Source organism: Sarcophilus harrisii, chromosome 4 (assembly GCF_902635505.1).
Source record: "Sarcophilus harrisii chromosome 4, mSarHar1.11, whole genome shotgun sequence".
Classification (NCBI taxonomy): Eukaryota; Metazoa; Chordata; class Mammalia; order Dasyuromorphia; family Dasyuridae; genus Sarcophilus; species Sarcophilus harrisii.
The window spans coordinates 240,081,372-240,097,924 of NC_045429.1; positions in this window are offsets into that span (position 1 = coordinate 240,081,372).

Sequence of the window (16,553 nt, forward strand, 5' to 3'; positions counted from 1 at the left end):
CAATATTTCTCTCCACATCTTGGTTTTTCTTAAAGGGACTAAAGATTTTTACTTTTCTCCTGGCATTTTCTTTCAAAGCAAAGTTCAGGAGTTCTCCATATAAGACTTTTCCTAATTAGTCCAGTCATTAACCATTAATTACTAGTTATTTATGATCTCTTCTCTCTCTTCGATCTCACTCTCTGTCTGTCTGTCTCTGTTTCTCTTCTCTCCTTTTTTTGTCCCCTCCTCTCCCTTCCTTTCTCTTCTTTTTCTCTCACTTTCTCTTCTGTCTTTCTTTGTCTTTTTCCATCTCTTTTCTCTTTGTCTCTTCATCTATTTCTGTCTTTCTCTCTTGTCTGTTTCTCTCTTCATTCCTCCCCAGACTTTCTGTTTCTATCTCTGTCTCTATCTTTGCATTACATTTTGAATTTATTTACTTGTATATATCTTGTATACCTCCAATAGCATGACCAGTTCTATAAAACCCATCACTTTCTGGTTTAAGTTATTGTCCTTTTTCTGCTCACTCTATACTCCTGCCAGACTGCATCTGCTGCTCATGCTTGATATTGCATTTCCTGTCTCTGTGTCTTTGCACAAGGTTATTTCCCCTGTTCAGAATGTGGTTCTTCCTCCACTCTGCTTTTTAAAAATTCATCACTTCTTTTAAATCTCAGCACAAATGCCACCTCCTATAGGGAAAACTATCCCAATCATCCTTACCTGCCCCAAATTACTAGTTCCTTCCATAACAAAAAGTTATTTGTATCTACTTTTTATATATTTTGTATATCCAAGTCCTAATAGCATGTAAGCACCTAGAGGTCAGAGGCTTTTATTAATTGAGAGAAGGTTCTGGTTAGTTTCTTTCTTTTCTTGCCTCATGATAGAGCAGAATGAAGGCTCACAGCTACAACCTCCCATTTTTGAGTAAGACTGCAGATTGGAGAATTTACTAAATTGTTTTTTTGTTTGTTTGTTTTACTACAAATGGCAAGCAGACAGTGGCTAAAAAGATTGTCTTTTTATCTCTGCTTTTCCTCTCTCTATTTTTAACATTTTTTCCAATTACACATAAAAACCATTTTTCATATCTGTTCCAAATTTTCTCTCTCATTCCCTCAGTCCTTTGCCCCCTCATTCAGAAGGTGAGAAATTTGATACAGGGTATATGTGTTAGTCATATTTTTAAAAGAAAACAAACAAAAATAAATGAAGTAAAAATATGCTTTAATCTGTAATCCAATTTCATCAGGGTTTTTTTTCTGGAAAAGGGTAGCATTTTTCATCATAAGACATTTGAATTTTTCTTGTCTCATTATATTGCTGATAATAGCTAAATCATTCATAGTTTATCATCATATAATATTGCTGTTTTTCTGGGTCTGCTCACTTCATTTAGAATCAATTCATATTAAGTCTTTCCAGGTTTTTCTGAAATTATTCTGCTCATCATTTCTTAAAGCACAATATTATTCCATCATAATCATATGTCACAACTTGTTTATCCCTTTACTAACTGATAGGCATCCCTTCAATTTCCAATTATTTGCCACCACAAAAAAGAGCTGCTAAAAATATTTTGAACATATAGATCCTTGTCCTTTTTGAAAAATCTTTTCGGGGTACAGACTCAGTAGATATATTGGTGGATTAAGGGATACATCCAGTTTTATATCACTTTGGGTTATAGTTCCAAATTGCTCTTTAGAATAGTTGGATCCATTCTAAACCACACCATTTCTTTAGTGTCCCAATTTTCCCACATCCCTTCAACATTTGTCATTTTCCTTTTCTGTCATTTTAGCCAATCTGCTAGGCATGAGGTAGTGTTTCAGAGTTGGGTTTTTTTTTTCATTTCTCTATTCAATAGTAATTTAGAGCATTTTTATATAACTGTCTGTTCATATCATTTGACCATAAATGAATTGGGGAATGCCTTATATTTTTACTGTATTCGACTCAGATCTCTACATATGAGAAATAAAACTTTTATCAGATATTTGCTATAAATTTTTTATAGTTATGATTACTATATATTTCCTCTATCTTATTTCCTTTTGTTTATTCTTTTCTCTCACTTTTCTTTCACCCTGTCCCTTTTCAAAATTGTTTTGCTTCTGACAGCTGCCTCCCCAACTCTTTCCTCTCTTCTGGCAATACTCTCTCTCATCCCCTTCCTCTCCTTCTTTCCTATAGAGTAAGGTAGATTGCTTTATCAACTGAGTGTATATGTTATTCCCTCTTTGAGTCAATTCTGATGAGAGTAAGTACTTCCCTATTTTCTTCTTTACTATAAAAACTCTTTTATGCCACTTTTTTTGTGAGATAATTTGCCCTATTCTACATCTTCTTTCTCTCTTCTTCCAGTATATCCCTCTTTCTTACCTCTTCATTTTATTTTATTTTTTTTAGATAATCACCATATCACATTCAATTCACTTTCATGACTTTCATTTATGTATACTCATTCCTATTGCTAAAATAGTGAGAAAGTTCTTAGGAATTACATGAATAATCTTCCCATGTATGAATATAAACAATTTAGCCTTATTGAATTCCTTGTAATTTCTCTTTCCTATTTACATTTTTATGCTTTTCTTGAGTCTTTTATTTGAAAATGAAATTTTCCATTCAGCTCTGGTCTTTTCATCAAGAATGCTTGAAAGTCCTCTGTTTTATTGAATATCCATTTATTCCCCTTAAGATTTACTACTTTTGTTGGGTAGATGATTCTTTATTGTAATACCAATTCTCTGTATTATATTCTAAGCTCTCAACTCCTTTTATACAGAAGCTGCTAAAATCTCGTTATCCTGACTGTGGATCCATGACATTTAAATTGTTTCTTTTTAGCTGTTTGTAATATTTTCCACTTGATCTGGGAACTCTGGAGTTTGTCTACAATATTCCTGACAATTTTCATTTTGGAATCTCTTTTAAGAAGTGACTGGTGGATTTTTTTGAATTTCTACTTTAACATCAGGGAGGATTCAAAATATATAACAATAAATTGCTGTTTCAAGAAAACATATACAATAACAGAAGAGATTATACATTCATGACTGTCCATCTTTGCTTACTTGTAAATTATTATTTTGTTCTTGGCTGTGTACTTTTAATTTTATTCTCTTTTCCCCTTTCATCACCCCACCTCCCCAAAGCAGGCTATAGTTAAGCAAATACATTATATATATATATATATATATATATATATATATATATAATATGCATATACACATATATATACATATACACATATATATATACATATATATATATATATATATATACATCTATATCTATCTCTATTCACTTGCTCTCTCCCACATTTTTCTGAGATCGTTGATTACTAAATGATCAATGATTCTGATCCTTATTATAGTGTTTGGGTATATCTCTTATTTCCTCTACCATCTTGGCTACACCTCCTCCTTTCCCTCTTTTAAAAAATTGATTCATATATGAAAAGGAAAGGGCATAAAAAGAAGGTAAAAGTGAATTTTGGATCTTTGGAACCATAATAGACCACAGTAAGAGTCATCTATATATAAGAGGACCAACCAGACTCTCATCATCATTTCCATATAGGATTCAGAGTATAAAAGAAGAACAACAGCCAATTAAAAAAATGAGAATGAGTCAAGAGTAAAAAAAAATCACACAATTTCACACTTAGAAAGTATCTCTGACGTTACTTAGTCCAAACTGCACATAAACAAGCATCTCCCCTACATTACACTTGACAAGTGGTCCTTTAGTTTTGGTGAGAGGACTTTTAGTAAGAGGGAATTCATGACTTTCTGAGGCAGCCTATCCTAACCCATTCTTGTTTTATAAGGACATCTGTTTACAGATTCATGAAGCTGGGAAAACCACAGTAGTGAAGTTTGGTCTCCATAGTTCACTGATCCTGTTTCAGTAATGTCCCTCCTAATCATCCTCAGATCTCTATTTTTATTACCACTACTATTAATAGAGGCCCTCATTATCATTCACCTTGACTTCAATAATAGCCTCTCAACATGTCTTTCTGCCTCTTTTCTCTCTTCTCCCCTCTGATTGATTGTACACATATACTCATACCTTTAAAGATATTGCTCTTTCAAAACCATCAATGACTTCCACAGAGTGAAGTCCAAATTCCTTTATCTAGAAATCAATATCTTCCCCTCAAATTTACTTTTCTATTTTTGCTTCATACTATTTTTTTTTTACTTTTATTTTGCTTTCATTCATTAATTTTTAATTAATTAATTAATTCTTTCTTTTTCAGGCAATCTGGGTTAAGTAACTTGTCCAGGGTCATACAGACAGGTCTGAGGGCATATTTGAATTCAGGTCCTCCTGACTCTAGGACTAGTGTTTTATTCACTGTCCTACTTTGCTACCCCACTTCTGCCACACACTCATGTTCAAAGATGGACTTCTTTCTGTCCCCCAAACATGACTTGTACTTCTTCTAGTTGTGTTCTATATATGTACTCTTTCATGAGCATGGGGGTAGGTATAGATAAGAGAGATAGTGAAGTGATAAAGTCAGTACAGTAAGCATTAATTAAGCATCTAATAAATTCCAAATGCTTTGTTAAGCACTGGGGATACAAAGAAAGGGAAAAAAAAACAAACAAAAAGAAAAATTAAAGTCCCAAATCTTAGGAAGTTCTCAATCTAATGAAGGCGACAACATTAGACTTTGTTTAATAATAAATAAAGGAGACTAGGAAAGAATTCTTGCAGAATGCGGGACTTTCACTGAGACTTGAAAGAGGCCAAGATTATGAGGGAGAGTTCTAGATATGGGGGACAACCAGATAAAATCCCCAAAGTTGGAAAATAGAATATTGTTTTTGAGGTATAACAATCTAAAGTCAACAAACCTCCAAGGCCACATCTTGCTGTCTAGCTCTCCTCTTCCTTATCTGCTGATTTTCTGCTCATTGACTAAAGCTTGACTCAAATGCCATCTCCTTCTTCATTAAATCTCTCTGATCAATTCCCATCTTGGACATTGAGGGATAATTTGTGTTTATCTCAAATGTCCTAATCTTCATTTCAGATAAAAGGTTGGAAAGAATTTTAGAAATTATCTAATCTAACTTATACATTTTACACATAAAGAAGCTGGGGACCAAAGTCAGGACAGTAAGTAGCAGAGACAAGATTCAAACTGAACTTCCATCATTTAAAACCAATTCTCTTTCTGCTACAATTATAGGGACCTATGCAAACACCATTTTCTCCTACTAGACTGGCTGATGTACGAGGGTAGGGACCATGTTTAGCTAAACTCTCTCACTGATCCAGTACTGAGCATATATAGTGCTTTGCAAACAATTTGATGAGTAAAATTATTGAATTCTTTCCTTATTGCTCTCTTTCTCATTTGCTATTGCAATTTTCTTGCCATTGTAAACATCCTTGACTAGCATAGGAATGAGATGAGAAGTGGGGACTAAAGTTAGGTAAGGTGGAATATCTAAACCAGTGGTGTGGTCTGGAGCAGAAATAGAGAAAGGAGTTTGAAGAGGGAGAGAAATGACATTTAAAATGCTGGAAGAGAGAGGAAATGCCTCATTTTGTTGAAAGAGTCATTTCTGGACAGGAGCTATTTATAGATAAGAGATGCATTATAAATGGGGTGGTCATAAATCAGGGATGCCTATATCTCAGAATGGATGAAATCAAAGCTTTTGTTAGCATATTGGTAAGTATGTTAATCTGTATGTATCATATACATATACACACATATATATGTATATACCCATATATATATTTAAAATCCCAGGTAAGTACCATGAATCTTAGAAGTGCTCTAATATATTCTATATAATATATATAAAATATAATGTTGGCCTAACTTTGTATATGGTAGTCATGACAACCTTTATTTTCTCCAATGGAATTGGAGATCATAAGACTATAGTATCAATATTTGGCTATAAAGTTTGACTGGAAGCGTTAATGAAGTATTTAGAAAGGCTAACAATGTGACTGTTAACTCTTTCCATATTCTGCCAAGATCATTTTTGACTTCCCTAAGTAAAAGAACCAGACCAAAATATACAAGAATTGACTGGTTTTTAAAACAATTATGTTTGGACTTAGAGAAAAATGTTTTTCCTAGTAAATCTTATGGAACATTTTGAAAGTTATATGATTTTCTGCTTCCTAAAATTATAATTGATTACTAATTATTGATTTTTGCATGGATTACTGACCAGAGTCAGAAAGTTTTATCTTTCAATTTGGGTGAAGAGAATGGTAGACAGGAGGGATAAAAATGAATGCATGTTCGCTGAAAATAAAAATAAATTTAAGAAGATTTGAGTTCATATTTTGTTTGAGTCATTACCTCTGTTATACTGGGCAATCACTTCATCTTTCTGAGTATCAGTTTCTTTATTTGTAAAGTGAGAATAATACCACCTACCTCATAATATTATTGTAAAAATTAAATAAGATAATATATATAAAGCATTCAGGAATTCTTAAAGCAATATGTTAATTGCTAGCTAATATTACTATTATGAATATCAAATAAGCCAATATATGAAGAGTGCTTTTTAGTCCTTAAAGTATTGGCTCCTTTCCAGAACTCTTCACAGAGCTCCTGTTACCGTCATTACTTATTTATAATGAGGCAGACCCAACAAATTTTACTACTAGCCTAAGCAAAACATTTTTTCATAGGCAAATTTGCTACAATAAAAAGAAATTATGTGGCACAGAACAAAAAAGGAATTAAAATAAATTATGCGTTACCTCATAGTTTGTATTATTTGTATCACTATTCTTTTCCATTATTTGGGAGGGTGAAAGTAGTAATAAAGAAACAATTTATATGTCACTGATGTTCCAGTACTAAAACTTGACAAACTTTAGGGGGTTTAACAAATAAATGGAGGTGGGAGAATGTCATGCTTCACTCCCTTGTGGATAGAGAAGACCTCAAAGATTTTCTAATACAACTATTGACTTTGTGCTTACATGAGGGAAATGAAGATGAACCGTTGAAAAGAGTTGAATTATATAGATTATCAATTTGTATAGTTCCCATCTAAGAATAAAAACAAGATCAACATGTTTTTCTCCAACAATGTAGTTTTCCTCAAATTATCTAATTCACTTAACTCTCCAATTCACTTTGCCTATGGGGGCACAGTTTAAAAATCACAAAAGGATGACACAATCAGTTCAAAAAGAACAAAAAAGTTATTTAAATAAATTACTAAAAACATTTTAATAAATAAACTAATGTTCACAGGATGATTTGTAGCACATTAGTTCTAGTGTCTTAAATTGGAAACTTGATCCATAAGCATTCAGTATTCAAGAACTTGGAAAAGTGAAGATTGCCAATAACAGATGACTTGCCGAACTGGCAATTTTAAAAAAATACACTAATGATGAAGATAAAGTTGGAGTAACAATCTGACTTAACTGAAGTTTGGTATTCAAGACCCAAACTGGTAAAATGATACACCTGCTTGAGTAATCTTTCTAAATGATTGGGTTTCACCAACACAGCTGACTCCTTTCAAATACTTTCCTGCTCATAAGTGATTCTGGGTGTGTGTGTGTGTGTGTGTGTGTGTGTGTGTGTGTGTGTGTGTGTGTGTGTGTGTGTGTGTGTGTCCGTGTCCTGACCTGATGCTGTATCTACTGTCCCACCTAGCTACTTCTAATCATATCATTAAACTTATTTTATTTTAATAGAAGATATATTTTAAAATATGAAAATAGCATTAATGTTTTGGACATAGGACCAAGTATCCTACATAGCAGATTAATTTCTCATCCTGGTAAGAGCCAGATGAACAAATATATGTTCTGAAGTCTATTACACTAACATTTATTAACTACTTATTATGTTTCAGACATTCTACTTGGTGCTCGGGGCACAAAAATGAAAAATTAGATCATTCTGTAAATTATTCTGGCAATGGCTTAAAGGATGGCTTATGAGGGAGAGAAAATAAGAGTGGAAAGATTTGCTAAGAGATTGCTGTAGTAGTACAGGTGGTTGGTAATCAGAGACTGTGTAAGGATCATGGCAATAGAGGAGAGAAAGAAAGAGATATTAAAGACATTTCAGTTTTGGAACTGACAAAATGTAGGAACTAACTAAATTCTAGAATCAGTCCAATGGATTTCCTTTAAAACTCAAAAATAAGCACTAATGTTATGTAAGTTTAATATTAAATATGTTCTTGTAATTTCATTAGGGAAATTAGTAGTTTAAAAAATTGAGAAATCAGGATTTGTTAAAACAGAATAAAAAGGAAATGATAATATCTTCCTTAATTTAATTGTAAGAGTTACATAGTAGTTGGCAGTTTTCAAAATACTTTTATCACAATTTTTCTCTCAGGCAGGTTGTATAAATATTTATATTCCCACATCACAGATGAGGAAACTGAAGCTCAGTGAGATCAAATGACTTTTCCAAGATCAAAAAAAAGATTGGACACAAATTCTTCTGAATCCAAGTCTAGTAAATGACATTTCAGAAAGATTTGATTCCTTACAATAAATTGCACTATTATCCAAAACTACTCAGAAAATCCCTAATATCAATTTTGAAACTTCCTTTTCTATAAGCTACTCTTCAACTTCTTTCTCATTTTTTTTGGGGGGGGCCTTTTTTAATGACCACCAAAGGCAGAAATTTTTATCAAAGCATGTTCTCTTTATTTCTGCCAAAACTTCTACAGTTGGGCACCAAATCAGAATCACAGTTTGAAAGATGGAAGAAATCTAAGTGGCCCTCTAATCAAACCCATACACAAAAGGAATTATCACCATAATGTATCCAACTGGTCATCATCCAGTTATTGCTTAAAGACTTCCAAAAAAGAGCAACCTACAATTCCTCAAGGTATCTCATTCCACGTTTGGGTAAATCTAATTGGTAGGAAATTGCCCTCTATGCACATTCTAGTTCAGCCAAACTGAAAAGGTTTAATGACTCTCTAACATGAGAATACTTCAAATATTGTGAACATATGGGTGTCTCAACTGCTATTTTCTTTCCTTCTTTTTAGCTATTCTATATGTTATCTTAATTTTATATTTTTTATTAGATTTATTAGATACCTGGCAAAAATATCAGCTTTCATTGGGTGTACTCTATCTTTAAACAGAAATTTGTCATCATGTTTTCAGCCTATGATCTAGAAATCAAAATCCCATTTTCAGACACCATATTGTTTAGCCAGCTGTCATTTTCCAAACTAATTTTTCTCCTCTGTGCTCCTTGTCTTGAAAGGGCAGAGAAAGGAAATCATAATCTTTGCTCCTATGGTCTTCAGGTTCCTACCTAAGGCAATAATCTTTGGCAATATTTTTATGTTCCTTCTGGTAGTATTATTTGTGTCCACATAAATGACCATACCTGGATAGGTGTCATCCATTTTGATAAGGCAATAGGACTCTTTATTGCTACTATTAAGTTGACATGTTACTGCTTCAGTATCCCTGAACAAGGAATTGCCATTCTTCCTTTTCTAAGCTTTACTGAGTGTTATTTATCTGAAATCCATTTCTTGCTATCTTTGTGTCCATTATGCTTTTTCTAATTTTTTGTATGAGTTTTAAAATCCTTAGCTGGTCAACTTGATTCTAATTGGAATCCATTTAGCGAAAGCTAATCCAAATTTAGCATAATTTGAAAGGTAAAACAGTTGCAAAAATCATGATAAATAGTAAACTTCAAAATTCAGTAGAAATGATTTGGGAATATCCCTTATAGACTGTCTATGCTACTGGTCTCTCCATTATTGAAGATAATGAAGTCTTTATTCTCTAAGCAGTTCCTCTATTCACACGTATATTATATTTATTAAATTATATTTATTGTTTGATATCTGTAAACATAATACTTACTGTGCTCTAATAGCCACCTGTTGCTTATTTAAAATTGAAGAGTCATTCAAATAACTGTGCTGATTAACTTTAATATTCATCATGAAGTACATGATTAATAAATGTTTAAGATATAAGCAAACCATATTATGCAGGGAATCCTACAAGGCATATAAAAGAAAATTAATAATTTAATGAACTTGTACTCAAGAGAAAAAAATGTTCTTGAAACATGTCAGGATAAATTTTCAAGGGAAAGGCCTAATTAGCAGTGTCTGAAGCGTATGTCATCACATTTTGAAAACAGGAACTAGTCCCTGTGGAGAAAGGGGTAAGTTGGATTTTAAAGCCTTAACTACTCAAGTTAATATGTATGATTAATGAGCAGTATGTCAGCCTACTGGCCCAGTTCAAATGAAAGACTTTGTGATGAAAAAAAAAAAAGAATAAAAAAAGGATGTGCTTATATGCATGGCCATGATTCTGAAAAAGAAAGGACAGTTCATATACTTATGGTTAACACCATCAAGCCAAAATCAAGAACTCATATTCTTCACTAGGAAACCTTCTCTTTTATGATTCTTAGTCAAAGCTAAAGGGGTCAAATTTTCCTTCCTATCTTTACTTAATGGATGTGCTACAAGACTGACTTCCAAATGACTGTGGTGTGAAACTGACAAAAGAAATGAATCCGTCACGTTAGAACTTGGTTGAGAATTCAAATAAAAAAAATATAAGGCTGAGAAATCTAAATTATAGACTTTCCCTTATGAAGTAAAGACAAAATCTCTAATTTGGTGAGTGGAAATAATTGCTTAGAAGAAACATATAGTAAATAGTAACGGGACTATGAGTCTGATTAACATCAAAGTTTTCTGATACAATGAGAAATTTTAATCTGTAATTTTCAAATTCTGCATGATAAATCCTCAAGTATTTAGAAACATTTAGATGATGGATGAAATTTCAATAGTAAATTCTCATAAATTCCCATAAAACAATTTAAATCTCAGAATAGTTTTTTTCCCCAACAATTAGAAATCAATTTCTAATGAAGAGCACTGATGGAGCAGGACAAATCAAGAGAAATGGATACTTTACTACTTATGACCTTAGTGCAATGCCTGACACATAACAGGCATTATATAAATGCTATTCCTTTTCCACTAAGTGATTAGCAATACCTAGTAATAGGACTTTAGCACAGAAGATACAGCAAAGTTTCCAACTTAAATTCAGAAACTGTGAGGTATTTCCTTGTCACATATGCTCTCTAAACTAGAGCCAAGTATTCCTTAGATTTTATATGTACTAGTAGGAGACTGTATGACAGAATTCTGAAGGGATATTTTATACCAATGGTTCTTACTCTAAGTTTAGTCCTCTTTCCAAAAAGTGAATATGAATAACTTGTTGATAATAATGGATAGAACTTACCTGTAGGGACTTGAGAGTTAAAGTGCTAAACATCTTCCACCTACTTGGAGCTATCTCTAGCAGTCTAAAGAGATGTAGTAGCTATACACTGGAGAAATGATTTATCATTGGGAAAAATGTAAATTAGATATATAGTCTACTGATAATTAGAATGATGGTTGAAATCAATATCAAAATAAAAGAAAGCAGAAAGAATGAAAATGAAATTTAATTTCAAAACTCTAACCTCACCTATTTATGTGAGGAAATAATGATGCCAAATGGTCAATAGATAAGGAAAGAGACATCTATATGTACTGTCACTATTTCTTACAGAAATGTATTTGGTATAAAGAAAAAAAGTTAAAAGATTAAAAAATACCCAACAACACTTCAGCTAGAAAACACTTGTTCTGTTTTTCTGAATGAGCATGGTGGCCACAGGCAGCACTAGTTTAGAATATAAATTAATTTGAAAAATAAAAGTATGTTACAGAGAAGAAGGAAAAAGATTATTGAGCAATGTCATCTAACAAAACAGCCAAAAGCAGTGGAGTGGAAAATGAGCCTTTAAAAAGCTTGGTAAGCTGCTCAACTAAGAAAAATCATCACAAGAGTATTTATAGATGCAAGCAGAGGGAGAAGAATAGGCAAATGAAAGATGGAATATATCTGTTAGCATTTCTTCAGTAAAACATCATCATTGATGATAGTGGAATCTATCATTTAGAATCTAAATACAGTACTTATGTCCCCAATATGCTATAAGAAGTGAAAATGACACTCATGCATACAAGATGGGAATAATTTAGTTTGACTAAGTACAAAGAATAGAATCCATGCCAGAGGCATTACAATTTTGAACCACTGAGGAATCAACTTTCAAGATATCTGAAAAAGGGGAAAATACCAAAAGAATCTAGAAAGAATCAGAGACATGATAATGGCCAAAACAGGTAGCCAAGAGGTTATCAATAATTACTAACATATACTTACTTTCACATCTCTATAAAATCTTTATGAGGATATTTGTCACTATTTTGACCTTATCTTTAGTGAAAGCATAAGAACTTACATGCTACCCTTTGATCCAGTAATACTACTTCGATGTCTATGTCCCAAAGACATCAAAAAAGGGAAAATTACCTATTTGCACAAAAATATTTATAGCAGCTTTTTTTGTGTGTGTAAGAATTGGAAATTAAAGAATGCTCATCAATTGAGGAATGACTAAACAAGCTGTGGTATATGATTGTAATAGAATATTACTGTGCAATAAGAGATGATAAGTAGGATGATTTCAGAAAAACCTGGGAAGATTTACATGAACTGATTCTGAATGAAGTAAACAGGACCCAGGAGAAAGTTGTACACAATAATAGTAATATTGTTCACTGAAGAACTGTGAATGATTTAGCTATTTCCAGCAATTCAATGATCCAAGTTAATACCAACATTCTAATGATGAAGCATATCATTCACCCCCAGAGTTTTGTTTGAATTGTTTGAATACAGACTGGTGAATTTCACTTTCTTTCATTTTTTCCCTTTTTATTCAAGTTGTCTTTTACAAAAATATTAATATGAAAGTGTTTTATATAATTGCTTGTTTGACCCATATCTGATTGTTTAACATCTTAAGTTAGGAGGGAGGAGAGGAAGGATAGAATTTGGAACTCAAAAGTTTAAATAAAAATGTAAAAAAAGTCAAGTATTTATACCTTAGAAATGGTTAGTCTCTAAATCAGGGTTTGATTTATTGTTTTTATGATTGTCTAGATTTAACAACGTGTTAATAATGAAGTTAAATTTAAAAATGCGCTTTGCTTGCCAAAAAAATGATATGATACAGGAAATGATTTTCAATGGCAGACATGGTCTTTTGAGACACATCTCTTTTTCACCAGTTCTATGACTGAGCTTTCTTGATTAGTGACTAGAATGGGAATGAGTGAGTAAAAATTTGCATAATCCACTGTCTACCCAGGCTTCAGACAAGACCATGTTTCCTAAACAGCTATCCTCCTGGGAGACTGTTTTGCCATTTCGAAGCTGCCAGTATGTACAATATCCCCATCAACAATGGAAGTCCAAAAGGAAGAGGAATTCCCTATAGATGATGAGGTCTCGAAATGTATCTTTTTGAGGATGCATTTTATTCATTACATCAAGTCTTAAAATATTATAGAACCTCCTCAATGACATCTAATAATTCAAAAAGACTGAACAACTCACAGAGGTAAAAAAAAAAGTATTAAAAATATAGTGTTCAGTTAGATGGGCAACTTCTCAATTTAGACTGTCAATATAAAAATCCACAATAGACAGTGAGGGGTAGAGTATGTATCAAGGAGCACGTGTAAACAATGGGATTCAGAGACTGCTTATCAAAATATGATGGAAGAATCACTGCAGTGTAAAGCAGAAAAATTGTACTACTCTGTTGCTTTATAACATTAGGCCAAAGTTCCCTCATCTGTAAAATACAGATAATACTTGATCTACCTATAGATACAGGATGGAGAATATGATCTTACAGTTCTTCCAGCTATAAGATAAGTGATTTTATGATTTATGAAAAAGGCCTTTCCATTTTTCATACATTCTTCTCTACAAAGACCTAAACCTTTAAACCACAAGTTAATATTATCTTGTCTACACTATACAAGGTTATAGATGAGAATTGTTTTATGTGTAAGGATGTAATATAATCACAACATTCATTATCTTCTTGCTAATTAAATATAATGCTTAAGGAAACAGCATTGTGATTTCATCCCTATAGAGAGCTCCAAGTGAGAAACTTTTTTTTTTTTTTTTATCAGTGCATATTAGCACTGTCTCTACAACTTCCAGGATTAGCCCAGGAGTATAATTTCTGCAGCATCACTCAGCCAGTATGTGTAAGAGACAGACCTTCAAATCAATTCCTCTCCCAAAAAGCCTATTTTACTCTGGCCATGACCCTCATCTCTCTCTTATCACAACCTTGGACAATGCCCCTTGGTCTATCTCTGATTATTGAGCTTTCATCTGATCTTATCCTTACCCAGTCCTTCATACCAATTACAAATGATTGCCACACTATGCCTTGCTAGCTTCCCTTTTATGCTCCTCTTTATGTATCATCTTTCCCTGTTAAAATGTAAGTTCTTTGAAGGCCAGGATTGCCTTGTTTACCAATAATTATATTCCCAGGCAGCACATAGTACATGTTTAATAATGTTTAATAATGTTTCTATCATCTATTATCTATCACATAGCTATAAATCTATCTATATCTTTATCATCATCTATCTTTGAGATCAGCTCTCTAGCCATTAAAACCATTTGATCTTGTATATTTAGATATATTAAGTATATGTTTATATGTATATATATACAAATAAAAATGTATATAACATATAAATATATACATATATATATGTATATATGTTGCCCATATAGGTTAGGAATATGATTTACACATGTATGTGGATTATAAACTTCATCTTTGGTTAAATATGGTGCTTTACATTACTGTATCTGACATAAAATGTCAAAACCAAAATACTGTTTTTTCTTTATGAAGATATCTGAACTGTCATCAATAAAGCATATCTTCTGAAAGGGCTCTCTTCCTACAATGGTTATAGATTGCAGTAAAACAACTATTTTCTCCTATACCAAGTATTTATGAAAAGCCTTGTCATTTGTATTTTTACCTTGTATATAATTTGCTTATATATAGTTGTTTACATGTTGTCTCCCTCATTAGATTGTACACTCTGAGTTCAGGGATTTTTACCTTCCTTTATATTCCCAAGTGCCTGGTACACAATAGACATTTAATAAATATTTATTGACTCAACGACTGATCAGTTGAACTTGAGCCTGTGGCTTTGACAGAGAATGTAGTCCACACAGGAATTAAATCTATGGTTGGGCATCCAAGTCTAAAAAGGAAACTACATAGACCAATGATTACAGTGAACAGCATGTGAATCTGAGCCTGAAAAAGAGAAGGTAATTAATTTTCTGTTTTGGCCAATTAATTCCCTACTGCTTATTCCTGGTATCATAGCATTCATAGTATTAGAGCTGGAAGGAATCTGGAGGTTATCCAGTCCAATATCGTAGTTTTTTATAGATGAGGCCTGAGGCCCAGAGTGAACTGAACTAACTGGTCCAGAGCTTGAATGCCGACCTGGGGTCTCTGACATTAAATTGAGGCTTTTTTTTCCCCTAGGGCAGTTACGTGCCTTCTCAGTTCAATTCTTTAACACTGATTATGTGCACGGAAGAAAGACAGGACTGTAGTACCTGGTGCAAGCCAGTCCCAGTCAGGAAGGGTTGTGGTCCAGAGTCATTTAACCTCTAAATGTTACGAGTGGCAATCTAAGACTATTTACGCTACATGGTTGCAGCTTTCTATCAGTGGAGGGAGTTTCCATACTAAGAATTCTTTATCTTAATTAATTCATAATCTAGATTTATTTTTAATTGTGTAAGGCACTCTGGTAAGCAATAGAGAAACAACAGTCCCATTCTCATACCTGTGCACATTATTCCTTATTCTTTTATGTCCTAAATGTATTTTTTGGGTCTCATCCCTACCTGGTTAAATCCATCTCTTACTTCCTTCAAGGCTAGGTACAAGTACCACTTCATCCACAAAACAAGGCCTGATTTAGCTCTTCAAGTCAAATGATTTTGCCTTCAGAATTCTCAGTCCTTTAAACCTCTGAATATCTCATCACATTCTAATTTGTTTTATAGTTATTTGTGTCGCTGTCTGATTTCTATGATTACCTTATAAATTCTTTGAAGATAGGTATCATTTCTTATTCACTTTCAGATGCCCTGTCTGATCTAGTTGGCAGACTAACCCCACTTCCACAAGTGGAAAATGGGGATCTTCAAATGTCCTCAAATGTCACCAAAAGTGACCAGTATGAAATCTTAAATCAAATGGTCTTTCAGGGTATCTTGTACTATTTAAAAAAAATTTCTTTGAGTGCATAGATTACAACTAACAAACTTTTCTTAAGCTCCTACTGTGTGTTCACTTATTTATCCACTCATTTATTTGGAAGATTCTTTTCCAAATACTGCTGAGGTAATAACAAATAAAACAAATGAGTTATAATCCAAGTGTTAGGGCTGGGACTGGGAAACAAACTTTTAAATTGGTATTTAGTGACTAGGCCAGACTACCACAGAGAATAAAGAGTTACCAACGTTAAGTGACATTTGGAAACTGGAACAGATAATTCTCAACACTGCTATTAGTACTGTGCCCATGAGCC